The sequence below is a fragment of the Chanodichthys erythropterus genome, chromosome 13 (assembly GCF_024489055.1).
Source record: "Chanodichthys erythropterus isolate Z2021 chromosome 13, ASM2448905v1, whole genome shotgun sequence".
In the NCBI taxonomy this organism is placed as follows: Eukaryota; Metazoa; Chordata; class Actinopteri; order Cypriniformes; family Xenocyprididae; genus Chanodichthys; species Chanodichthys erythropterus.
Window position 1 is genome coordinate 28,840,042 of NC_090233.1, and position 14,346 is coordinate 28,854,387.

Below are 14,346 nucleotides of genomic sequence, written 5' to 3' on the forward strand. Positions count from 1 at the left end.
CGTTCATCCATACAGAGCAATATTTAACTGAAATATTCTTGTTTCTTTTTTCCTTTTCATTGTGTGTAATCAGATCATTGGTTCTGCTCTGTAAGTATTCGACTCACTGTCTGACACATTCTCAGTTTTTGTATTGTTGATTGTACCAAATAACTGTACTTTCATAAACATTTTGCTTGTTATCTGTTAATCTTTTGGGTATCACTTTATCTGACCGTACAGTAGTGCCATGTGTCACATTCTCATATGTCATTTTACATATTCATGAATAAAAGATTTAAACTGGCTTCATAACATTGAAATGTTGTTTGTCCTCTCTCTTTTCAGTATTCTTTGCCATCTAGTCCTGATTCCTGACTACAGGTCTTCAGGATGACCAGGAACTACAGGACTGTTTGAGCTACACTCTGCAGGACGCTGGTCCTCCATGACTAGGACTGGACACCACTGTTGTAAGTGATCAATCTAGCAGTCATTCTGGATCTCTGAATTGTTATGTTCAGAACATATTGCAGGTGATCTCAGCTCTGGCCCTCGAGGACCACTGTCCTGCAGACTTTAGCATCAACCCTGGTCCAATACACCTGAACAAGCCAATTGAGCTTTTTTACTGACTAGAAAGTCACATGTGGTGAGATTGATCAGGTGTGGACATAAACTGTGCAAGACAGTGCACTTCGAGGACCAGAGCTGAGAACTCCTGACATGCTGATTAGTCAATAATCACTGATTAAAAAATGAATACAGTACATTTTAATTTGTATAGATTTATTCAATATTTCTTTCTCTCTTTTTCTCCTTTGTGATTTTGTTAACCACAGCTAAATAAACCTAAGAAGAGCCGCTCAGGCACAGGTCACTGCATCTTTTGCTGTGTAAGTACATTTTTGACTGTCAGACACATTCTCAGTATTTGCATTTATTTTAATAAAAATTACATATTCATGCTGAAAGTTAAAGTCATCAATGATTTCTTGCGTTAAAAGTATAGTTCTTCATGTTGTTCCAAACTTGTATTACTTACTCTTTCTGTGGAATGCAAAAGAAGATATTTTGAAGAATGTTTCATCTGTTTTGTCCATACAATGTAAACTGCATTGGATCCCATTGACTTTTTATTGTATTGACAAAAACATGGTCAGTTTTCAAAATATCTTCCACAGAAGAAATCATGCAGGTTTGGAATGACACATGGTTGAGTAGCAAACAATTTTTTTTCTTTACATCGTGTTGACAATTTTAGTAAATTGTTCTCATGCTCTCAGTTCATCATGCCCTCAATTTATTCACTCTCTGTATCTTTCTCTCTCAACAACAGTCTAAAATTGTTTTTAATATTAATAAACAAAACCTGGAACTATTTTTCAGGAACTCAAATTATTCTCAGGATTCTCCAGTCAAAGTGCATTTAGATGTTCTCAAAAGATTGTTCCCTGGGTTGGAAATGTCCTAACCCTTGAGAAAACACAAATGTAATGTATACAAAACTCATGTTTCAATTGTTGTTGTTTTTTCAATTTAGATAAAAAAGCGCGCAAAAAGCGGCCAGGCCACAGCTTCCGAAGTGGAAACTCCTGTCAAATCATGGCTCCATAATGCAAGAGACCGGGATGGTGGAAGGAGCAGAAGAACCAGGGTAGGGTTGCACCAGCCGTTCGTAAGTTCTTTCTTAAATTGGAACGTAAAGTCCACACTAGTGGCTTAGTAACTACTAGCTAGTTTGTAACTAACTCTGTACTTTATTCGGCTGCACCATTTGTTCTTAAGGCAGAACTTAGCTAGTAGCTCGTAAGGTCTCCGTAAAGTAATGCGTAGTCGCATAATATGACGTTTACCTTCAGTGATCCTTCAAATACAGGAGCAGAAGTTGTTGAAATTCCGTTAATTTCAGTTTATCCTTCATTCTGACTTATTTTGCCTCACGTAGCTAACAGTAAAAATAAGTTCCCATTAAATATAATAGCCTACTTCTTAATCATAAATGTTTTTATATGTAAATAACATTCAGAAACTGTATTTGAAACAAAATTAATAAGGATCAATAAATAAATACTGAAACAACAACAAAAACATAAGAAATTACATTTATTGATTATGACTGATTTTATTTGACATGCACAACACGGAGTGATAGGACCGATGCACACAAAGGCGCGCTGTTTAACAGGTTCGTGTTGAAGAGTGTCTAACAAAGTAATCTTTTCACATGATGTTCTCTCACTTTGGGCTGTCCCACTGGCACTCCACCTGGGTCCATAGTGTGGGACCCACATGTGCCCCGCATTTCACGCCGGTATCCGGGCCCACAGTCAGCCCACACTTTGGGCTGTCCCACTAGGGCCCCGCTCTGGGCCAATAGTGTGGGGCCCACACGTGCCCCGCATTTCACGCCGGTATCTGGGCCCACAGTGGGCTGCCCGAAAGGGCCCCACACGGGCCCCAAAGAAGCATGTTTGCTGGGGCGTGAGCACGTACATATTCAAACGGATCAGAAGTTATTAATCTGTAATAAATACAAATGACAAAGCCAAATTTTGGTCAAAATTATTTTGAGTTTCACTTTCACCATTGTTTCTAAGCCGGAAGGCAGAAGCTTAACGTGGCTTAATTTACTAATGCTAATGCTTTATTAGTTTGGTGTTTACTACAGAAAAGCAGACGAGCCCAGAATATGAACGCACATTTAACACAGGCATATTCCTCCCATAAAGAAAACAGTTAATGGACAGTGACTTAACGTGTAATAAGACGGGTTCTGTTCATATTCTAGGCTCATATCTGCTTTGCTGTAACTGTTACTTACAGTTTCTATGGGAGGAAAACGTTTAACGTGAAATTAAACGCGTTGCGTTCAAATTCTGGGCTATTAGTATGTTGTTTACTTACATTACGCCACGTTAAGCTTTTTAGAATGTCCCGAAAATGGGAAAAAATGGCGCTCCATTTCACATTCGTTTTCCACGCTGGTCAGTATATGCATATAGTTCATACCACAGCCAGCGCTCACCATTCTAATGTTTTTAACTGTATAATATACATTTTAACATCTTCCTCCACTATTTCCCAGTCTCTACTGTACTGTCCGTGACCTAATGTCCCAGAATGCAATGCGCTGCTGACGTCACGTTCCCAGACTCTAGGCTTGTTTGAGATGCGCCTAGCCTCGCCTGAAGTTCAGCCGAGACTAGACGGCTGCAGTGAGGGGAGGACTTTAATTATAGACCTGTTTTTATATATTTTTTTTATAAATGACAACGTTCGCATAACCCATAGAGAGATCACTGTGTCAGAGAGTTTGGGAATATCCACACATTATTTTTACACATTAAAACATGATATTAGAGTTTTAAAATCAGACATTTTAAATCAGATCAATACATCACGGTTAATAAGCTTTAAGCTGTGTCGTCAGCAAGTCGTTTCCCATCATGCTTTTGGTCAGCGCAGTCGGTGGAGAGCAACTGCGCTCGACTGCAGAATCCGACACGTCCGCCTCGCCCTCGCGAGAAGTTTTTGACACACGTCGGCATGACATCAGAGCAAGGCGGCCCACCCTCGGAGTCGGACACATTTCTAACCGACATGCATCTCGCGGTGATCACCGGTGATCGGTTCTGCGCAGAATTTGCTCATCTCAAACAAGCCTTCAATTCACCTTATTTTCCGCGACAACAAGGGTGGCGCCATTACGTTCGTTTTGTCATCTTACTTCCGGTTGAGGGACCTAAGCTAGCAGTCGCTAGTGGTAATCCTATAGCTGTAACCATAGGCTGTAACGGTAGATGAGTATTATATGCTCAGTTAGGGGCTGTCATAACAATTAGATTAAGAAGAGAGAACAGTTGAAACGGCATCAACGATGTTACAAATACAATGTGAAGCGGTCCGAGGTTTGTGGTGCACTTTACAATTTACACCCACCACCTTAAGACGAGGAGCACCTGAGGCAATGGCTGAAGGCGCTAAACTTGAAGTGACCACCCAAGTGCCCTTATGTGTGTTCGTACCATTTCATGGATGGGAGGCCGACTGACAAACACCCTTTCCCCGAGAAATGGCTCGGCAACGATGTTCCGGTAAATAAGTCACGGCGGATGCTGAACACGTTATCAGATTCAGGTAAGCTAATTTAGCTAGCCATGTACATGTTAACCTAACATTAGATTTGTGAAGTCCCTTCTATCAATACAGTTAAGAAGAGCAGTTCGCAAAATACAACGAATCTTGCATTATTACAATTGCCACCTATATATTTCATATGTAAGATAGTACAATGGTACATATTTAAGATAGGATTGTGGTACATTATAGTTTAATAATAGCTTAAGTTAGCTACTTACATTATTCCTGTAATTCATAGAGATTGCAGGTGATAGCAGGCCAGCTAGCTACATCTCTCATATTGATATTGACCTAACTATTAACACTAGAGTTAGAGATTGTGTATATACTGTCTCGTTTTTAATGCATCTCTCTCTCACACTGTTCTGTTAAAGTATGAGTGCAATCTTATATTAATTCTCATGATCAATAATTACTAATGTAAAAAAAAATGTGTATGGTTATATTATTTCCACAGATGCATCGATGAGCGTCAGTGATCAACTGTGAGGATGATCACATCCACATACCCTGAACTGTGATGCAGAAACACACTGGGAGGATCCATCTGTCTCTGACCACAACTACACTTCAAAATCACATCTCAATCTGAAGCCTCCTACATCTGATATGAGAATGAAATGCGTTGAGCTGGCGCCATTGTACACAAATCTGCTGAGAAACAACCACCATTCATTCAGTCGCCGAGCACCTTACCAATATATACACCAACAGTTTCCAGCTACACACTTGGGATCAGCTCCTGACGACTCTGATGGAGCTGCGTTGTAATTTATTGCAGGGTGATCATTAGGGTGGTCATATCAGGATGATAATTTATCTATATCAGCACTGGAGTAAACAGTGATGTCATCACCCAGCTAAGTTCAGTTCGCATACAATGTTGTCAATGCAGACAGATCAAAACAGTGTTGAATATCAAAGGAAGGTGAAACTTGTCATTCCAGCATTCACCAAGAGACGCACAAAACTCTCTGAAGAAGACACCACCAACACCGGGCGCATCACTAATGTACATGGGTCATATGACTGAAGATCTTCAAAATCCTTTCTTACAACAGTTCAAATTAACCTCACCCCTAAAATTGATCATTTAGAGAATTTGACCATTTTACCCTTCTGAGCAACATAATTTCTGATGTAGAGGATGAATAAATGTTGATTTTAGGTATGTTTCTCTGTGCTGTGGTTTTACTTTAACTAATCAGTGTAAATAGTGTATGTAGATATTTTTATGAACCTTTACAATATGACCAAATGTTGTCTATCTTAAAATTATTTCTATAAACCTTTACAATATGATCATATGTGATGGGGTTTCTTTTTATCTTTAAAATGTGGCCAGATGTTAGCTGTCAGTATCTTTTTAATAAAACCATATAATGTGAGCTCTTACAATTTAAAGGGATGAAGTATTCTGATTTAAATAGAATAAGTCATGTCAAGTTTGCAAATTAATTCTATCTTGGTTTATTGCATATGAAAATTAAATGGTGAAACATGAAGGTCAGTAAAAGGTGTCTAGCTTCCTGATAACAACAAACACTCTTATGACTGATTTTATCACAACTTATTAAATTACACATTTTCTAAAATACAAATCACAAAGTTATCTTTAATAAAACTGATTTAAAATAATTCCAGTCGTCTTCACCTACACCCTCTACATGCTGCTCCATCAACTCAGTCCCATGGTTTACTCTGGCCACTTCTTCATATCGTCTACCAGTTACGGCCGTTAACAGTGACGATATGAGACTATCTGATCGTTGTATAAAGTTTTCTCCGTGCTCCCAATTTGAAAGATTTACTGCATTAACGTTATTTGTCATTTCTCTAAAGTTATAGCTCGCTATAAACAATCTTTTAATTACTGATCTAGCTACCGGATGTGCCGAGTCAGTTTAGCGGAAGTCGGATGACAAAATGCGGAAGAGCGGAGAATTAAAAATGGGCGTGGCGGAATAAGGTGAATTGGATAAATCTAAAGTCAAATGGGAACAAGATTTTGACATTAACTGGTCATTGAACAAAATCAATTTGGGCTAAGCCCCGAATGTTTACAAAGTCTGGCTCCGCCCCTGGTTTTTACTATGCCGAAAAATATTGCCTACATTTAAAAACTATACATTTAGTTCTAAAAGTAATTCAAGCGTAATCAAAAGTAAAGTCCCATTTCCACCGTAACGATGCTGATTCTCCTGCCGGATATGGGCTTGCTTTTGGTGGCAGAACTAATTTCAGACCACCGCCCTCCGTCTTACTCGTAGCCGAAAGATGCTGTGGCTGCTTCCATAATCTGAGAACATATTTCAATATCCAAAGTATTTATATTCTGTATCTTTAGAAATAAACGGTTAATTTTATTAAAACTTTTGAACAGGATGAAGATGTCCAAATCTTTCTTATTTGGCTTGAATATCTTTTTTTTTTTTTTCATTTAGTACTGCCCTTCGGAAGCAACAGAAGATACTTGCATGTTTCCCGGAAGACAAATTAAATACAATTTACCTTGATCATCAAATTCCAAATGTTTTCACCCCCCATCTATGCATCATGTTTTTTTTCTGGAGCATCAGTGAATGTTTGAACCTTTTTTAAAAGTTGTGTTTGAGTCCCTCAGTTGTTCTCAGTGTGAAGGAAGGATCTCAAAATCATTCCGTCACTGCTGTAAAGGGTTCAAATATGCAAAAAATGCAAGAATCTGCAAGACATGGAGCATTTTTCTGAAGAATTTTGGGCAGTTTAACTGCTCAGGACAAACAAGGGACTCATGAACAACCATCACAAAACAAAACAAAAAGATCGTAGATCATCCAGGTAACCACACACAGTATTAAGAACTAATGGTTCACATACTTATGAATGGGGTTATTTTTAATAAATGTTTTAAATTTTATTTTTTTTTATTTTTTTGTCTTGTAGATTATATGTAAACATCTTTTATGTAAAATATCTTACTCAGGACAGTACTAAATAAAAAATAATATGCATTTTGTATTATCTCCCTTATTTTGTTAAATTTATTAACATTTTCACAGATTCTGCAAGTGGTTCACATACTTTTTCTTGCAACTGTATCTGTGTGAGAGTAAAATATATATGTATGTAAGAGGAGAATATAAGTGTGTGATAGTATAATGTATATGTGTGAGAGTAAAATGTACAGTGGGTATGGAAAGTATTCAGACCCCCTTAAATTGTTCACTCTGTTAAATGATTTAAGCAAATGGCTGCAATATAAGTTTTTAATTTTTTTCCTCATTAATGTTCACACAGCACCCCATATTGACAGAAAAACACAGAATTGTTGACATTTTTGCAGATTTATTAAAAAAGAAAAACTGAAATATCACATGGTCCTAAGTATTCAGACCCTTTGCTGTGACACTCATATATTTAACTCAGGTGCTGTCCATTTCTTCTGATCATCCTTGAGATGGTTCTACACCTTTATTTGAGTCCAGCTGTGTTTGATTATACTGATTGGACTTGATTAGGAAAGCCACACACCTGTCTATATAAGACCTTACAGCTCACAGTGCATGTCAGAGCAAATGAGAATCATGAGGTCAAAGGAACTGCCTGAAGAGCTCAGAGACAGAATTGTGGCAAGGCACAGATCTGGCCAAGGTTACAAAAAAAATTCTGCTGCACTTAAAGTTCCTAAGAGCACAGTGGCCTCCATAATCCTTAATGGAAGACGTTTGGGATGACCAGAACCCTTCCTAGAGCTGGCCATCCGGCCAAACTGAGCAACCATCCTAAGTCAACCATAACTGTAGCCCTCCACCAGTCGGGGCTTTATGGCAGGATGCCCCTGACGGAAGCCTCTCCTCAGTGCAAGACATATGAAAGCCCGCCTGAAGGACTCCAAGATGGTGAGAAATAAGATTATCTGCTCTGATGAGACCAAGATAGAACTTTTTGGCCTTAATTCTAAGCGGTATGTGTGGAGAAAACCAGGCACTGCTCATCACCTGTCCAATACAGTCCCAACAGTGAAGCATGGTGGTGGCAGCATCATGCTGTGGGGGTGTTTTTCAGCTGCAGGGACAGGACGACTGGTCGCAATCGAGGGAAAGATGAATGCGGCCAAGTACAGGGATATCCTGGACGAAAACCTTCTCCAGAGTGCTCAAGACCTCAGACTGGCCCAAAGGTTTACCTTCCAACAAGACAATGACCCTAAGCACACAGCTAAAATAAGTGTAGCTTCACAACAACTCCGTGACTGTTCTTGAATGGCCCAGCCAGAGCCCTGACTTAAACCCAAGTGAGCATCTCTGGAGAGACCTAACAATGTCTGTCCACCAACGTTTACCATCCAACCTAACAGAACCGGAGAGGATCTGCAAGGAGGAATAGCAGAGGATCCCCAAATCCAGGTGTGAAAAACTTGTTGCATCTTTCCCAAAAAGACTCATGGCTGTATTAGATCAAAAGGGTGCTTCTACTAAATACTGAGCAAAGGGTCTGAATACTTAGGACCATGTGATATTTCAGTTTTTCTTTTTTAATAAATCTGCAAAAATGTCAACAATTCTGTGTTTTTCTGTCAATATGGGGTGCTGTGTGTACATTAATGAGGAAAAAATTGAACTTAAATGATTTTAGCAAATGGCTGCAATATAACAAAGAGTGAAAAATTTAAGGGGATCTGAATACTTTCCGTACCCACTGTATATATGTGAGTGGTGCAAACTGATACTCTTGTCCTCAGACGAAGAGATCTTGTCTTTGTAATAATATAGATGATAGACAAACAACACCAAATAAGACACACAAGATAACATGGAGCGCTTGCTGAAGACAACAGAAGCTAGCGATCTCTGCATCCGGGTATTCTTTATAGTTCCTGGTCCGTGACGTCACCCGCCTCTGACGTCTCGTTACACGATTGGTTAGATACATGAGTGCTTCAATGATGTTATCATGCAGAAGGTTCCCAATGCGTTATATGCAGCGTCGACAGTTCCCACGAAAGGGAACAGCATATTAGAATGATTTCTGAAGGATCATGTGAAGGCTGGAGGAGCAGGAATAAACAGCCATTTAAAATACATTAAAATAGAAAACAAATTGCAATATTACTGTTTTGCCTATTTTTGATCAAAAAAATGCAACCTTGGTGAGCTTAAACATAAAGAATTTCATTAATCCTTTTGAAGAGCATAGGCCTACATCATATCAAAATGAACAAGAATTTAAGAACAATACCAGAATAGATATAGCCTAAGTCCTCAAAAACATTTCTACAGGTTTATTTCAGTTGTTACAGGCAGTGATGTACAACTTATAAAATAGAGTTTTAAAACATCGCAAAGGAAGAGCACAACTAGCTGAACTCATTGTAGACGATAGCTTAAGGTTGTTACATGAAGTAGCCTATCTGTCATTACAGACCAATACACAAATTGTGCACACTAATGAAAACATTATAAACTGTTACCTAGAAGTAAACAACTGTAGTTTAGGCATAAGTCAGCCACAACGCTGAGAATATAATTACCTTTACGGAATAATCCACTAATGTCTTGAGATACAATGTAAACTAAAATTCTCAGTTGCACATGCAATCCTACGGAGCCCCTAAAGGAACATGGCGGTAGAAAAAAAAAATGGGAAGGAAGGAAATTTTACGTGGTGGTGGAAAAAAATTTGGGATGGGAGAATTTATTTATTTTTTCAAATCTTTTGCGTTCCCTCGCAAAGATGTTTTGCGTTCCCTCGCAAAGATGTTTTGCGTTCCCTCGCAAAGATTGCGTTCCCTCGCAAAGATGTTTTGCGTTCCCACGCAAAGTTATAATCGTTCCCTTGCTGTGAGCTCGGACAAACACTTCCTACTGGCTGGCAGTAGTGTTTCAGTTAGTAACATACGTTAATAATGCACACAAATAATGCGCGGCTCATAGAGTTTGAACTTCCCAGGTAAAAAAGTAGTATACTTTAGTGTATTTGAAATATGAATGAAGTACATAAATTATAAAACAAGTATACTTCTACTTGTTGTACTTTATTTAAAGAGTATTTGATTTGTACTTTTTAAAAGTATACTTCAAAAAAGATGTAATTAAGTTCAACTTAATAGTCCAAACAGTAAGTATACTAATTTATCAGTAATCAAATTATTTTTTAAATGTACTTTTTGAAAGTGTACTTTGTTGTTAATGTATTTTAAATTGTATTGAAGTTTTTTTTTTTTTTAAGTGTATTAAATTTGACATACTTAGAGTGGCAATTCAGTGTACTTATGGGAAGTATATATTTTTGGGAAATTAATTGTTAGTATACTTTTTTAAAGTGTACTATGTTCTCACTTCATTAGAAGTGTGACTTCTGTACACTTTATACAGTACACTCTAAAATAAGTGTATTTTTAGTGGCATATCAGAGTACTCTCATAAAATATGTTAAAATACAAAAATGTATAGTGGTAATTTAGTGTACTTTTAGTAAGTACGCTTATTTGTAATACAAAGTATAATTTATTAAAGTGTACATTGATTTCACTTCATCGGTATTGTAATCTTAGAGTCAGTCTGTTGTTCGTTATCTGGCTCGACTCGGTGTTCATCTTCAGTTCTCTCTTCACAGCAGTTCAGTCAGTGTACTGTTTGAGTACATGAATTACTCGGAGATATTGGTTTGTTTGAACTCAGAGGGAGTGTCAGCCACATTAAAAAAGTTAACAGCTTAAGTCATTTGTGGATTAATGTGTATTGGAGACGCGAACCATTTAAAACGATTCAGTTCGATTTGGTGAACTGGTTCAAAAAGATCCGGTTACATCGAATGATTCGTTCGCGAACCGGATATCCCAGTAGGGGTTCAATCTTCAGCTGGCTGGCGGTAGCAGCCACTGACAGGTCACGTGACCTGGTGGCAGCTGCCAGTCTGATTCTGGGAGGTCTGTCAGAGGTTCTGGTGGCTGGCAGAGTATAACACGTTCCCTATATCTCTGTCGCTGCATGGAAATACATAATTGTATTATTAACAATATAACATTATGACTATTCTTTTGTATAATTCACGTTTTAGATGGGTTTATCTCAATTAAAGCAGTAAAATGACCGTGATCTCAACTGGTGGAAAATGACGCATAGCCCAGCCAGCCACTGCTGAGACGCGAGTATAACGCGCTCTCTAATCAGTCTCGCTGCATGAAAATACATAATTTTATTATTATTAATATCATATTATGACTCTATTCTTTTGTAAGGTGGACGTTTTAGATGGGTTTATCTCAATTAAAGCAGTGAAATGACCGTGATCTCAACTGGTGGAAAATGACGCATAGCCCAGCCAGCCACTGCTGAGACGCGAGTATAACGCGCTCTCTAATCAGTCTCGCTGCATGGAAATACATAATTGTATTATTATTAATATAATCTTATGACTCTATTCTTTTGTATGGTGGACGTTTTAGATGGGTTTATCTCAATTAAAGCAGCGAAATGACCGTGATCTCAACTGGTGGAAAATGACGCATAGCCCAGCCAGCCACTGCTGAGACGCGAGTATAACGCGCTCTCTAATCACTCTCGCTGCATGAAAATACATAATTTTATTATTATTAATATCATATTATGACTCTATTCTTTTGTATGGTGGACGTTTTAGATGGGTTTATCTCAATTAAAGCAGTAAAATGACCGTGATCTCAACTGGTTGCTATATGCTTCGCTGGACGCTCAACCATCCAGCCACTGTTGCCTGTCATTCCAAAGAAATCATTCTAATTTGTATGCATACTGCTAATAGTTGTGACGATTTTATGTTTTGTAATAACACGAGTTATGCAATAATATATAGCATAAAAATGGCAATTAAAACGTGAATTATTCTAATAATACGACCCTTTCTCAACATTAATCCTAAATCTGGATACAATAATTTTAGCGGCTGTGGGGAAGTTTAGGTCTCATTTCTTGATTTCATTTTAAAAAGGTGTGTTTGATGTAAATATTTAGATACATTGACTTTGTTCATTTCTTTTAAGGTCACGGGCAGCATAAGCAACATGACCACCTGTAAATCTGCTCACCTTCTGAGAAAACTTGTTTCACAAATATGTTTCACATATTTACAATATTTGGAGGGGATTTGCATGTTTAAAAAGTTGTTGTTGAGTGTTAGCTTGTAAGTAAGTGTAAGACAAAAATTTTGTGGAATGCAGCAACTTTGATTTACCTAATTATTCGTGCCTCTTTTTTTAATGTTAAAAATAATAAAATACATGTTTACATTTTTTAATGCTAATGTAAACAACAGGCGTTTGGGTAACATTTATTTGTCCATTTCTCATTAATATATATATATGGGAGGATGTACAGTTTGTACAGTATAAATAAAAATCACGAGTCCCAGTGCATGTGTGTATGAAATATGATACTCAAAAGTATGTGCATGTTTTTGTTGTTGAGCATCATATTTATACATCAGGCTTTTATAGCTCAATTTTTTGAAAATCAATCATAATATAATGTTCCCCGAAAGCATGCTGTGTTATATTTGACACTTACATTAACACGAAAAAAGTAGTTTATTAGTAATAGTAATTTTTAGCATTAAAAATTGTGTATAAATATGAATAATCAAGTTGCTTCAGTACAGTACATTTTTGCCTTACACATAGGCCTACTTCATATGTAGGCTATGTACTGTCAATCAGAGGACAGAAAGCATTAAGTAGATTGTATATATATTTGAGGTAAACCCATCTGAAACGCCAACCATACAACAGAATATAGTCATAAGATTAGCTGTATTAATAATAATAAAATTATTTATTTCCATGCAGCGAGAGTGATTAGAGAGCGCGTTATACTCGCGTCTCAGCAGTGGCTGGCTGGGCTATGCGTAATTTTCCACCAGTTGAGATCACGGTCATTTGACTGCTTTAATTGAGATAAACCCATCTAAAACGTCCACCATACAAAAGAATAGAGTCATAATATTATATTAATAAAAATAAAATTATGTATTTTCATGCAGCGAGAGTGATTAGAGAGCGCGTTATACTCGCGTCTCAGCAGTGGCTGGCTGGGCTGAGCGTCATTTTCCACCAGTTGAGATCACGGTCTTTTTACTGCTTTAATTGAGAAAAACCCATCTAAAACGTCAATCATACAAAACAATATAGTCATAATATGATATTAATAATAATAAAATTATGTATTTTCATGCAGCGAGAGTGATTAGAGAGCGCGTTATACTCGCGTCTCAGCAGTGGCTGGCTGGGCTGAGCGTCATTTTCCACCAGTTGAGATCACGGTCATTTCACTGCTTTAATTGAGATAAACCCATCTAAAACGTCCACCATACAAAAGAATAGAGTCATAATATGATATTAATAATAATAAAATTATGTATTTTCATGCAGCGAGAGTGATTAGAGAGCGCGTTATACTCGCGTCTCAGCAGTGGCTGGCTGGGCTATGCGTCATTTTCCACCAGTTGAGATCACGGTCATTTTACTGCTTTAATTGAAATAAACCCATCTAAAACGTGTATTATACAAAAGAATAGAGTCATAAGATTATATTAATAATGATACAATTATGTATTTCCATGCAACGATAGAAATAAGGAACGCGTTACACTCTGCCAGCCACCGCTGACAGACCTGCCAGAATCAGACTGGCAGCTGCCACCAGGTCATGTGACCTGTCAGTGGCTGCTGCCGCCAGCCAGTTGAAGATTGAACCCCCACTCATTTGACACTTACATTAACACGAAAAAAAAGTAGTTTATTAGTAATAGTAATTTTTAGCATTAAAAATTGTGTATAAATATGAATAATCAAGTTGCTTCAGTACAATACATTTTTGCCTTACACATACTTCATATGTAGGCTATGTACTACTGTCAATCAGAGGACAGAAAGCATTAAGTAGATTGTATATATATTTGAGGTAAACCCATCTGAAACGCCAACCATACAACAGAATATAGTCATAAGATTAGCTGTATTAATAATAATAAAATTATGTATTTCCATGCAGCGAAAGTGATTAGAGAGTGCGTTATACTCGCGTCTCAGCAGTGGCTGGCTGGGCTGAGCATCATTTTCCACCAGTTGAGATCGCGGTCATTTTACTGCTTTAATTGAGATAAACCCATCTAAAACGTCCACCATACAAAAGAATACAGTCATAATATTATATTAATAAAAATAAAATTATGTATTTCCATGCAGCGAAAGTGATTAGAGAGCGCGTT

At 37.6% G+C, this 14,346-nt stretch overlaps 1 long non-coding RNA gene across 1 annotated transcript; it reads left to right on the forward strand.

Annotated features, from left to right (window-relative positions):
* The first annotated feature begins 327 nt into the window (after positions 1 to 327).
* On the forward strand, positions 328 to 1,630 carry LOC137033793 (uncharacterized). The gene is made up of 3 exons (XR_010896878.1): positions 328 to 452; positions 822 to 875; positions 1,523 to 1,630. It is a non-coding gene; the product is annotated as an uncharacterized lncRNA (long non-coding RNA).
* Positions 1,631 to 14,346: the final 12,716 nt, after the last annotated feature.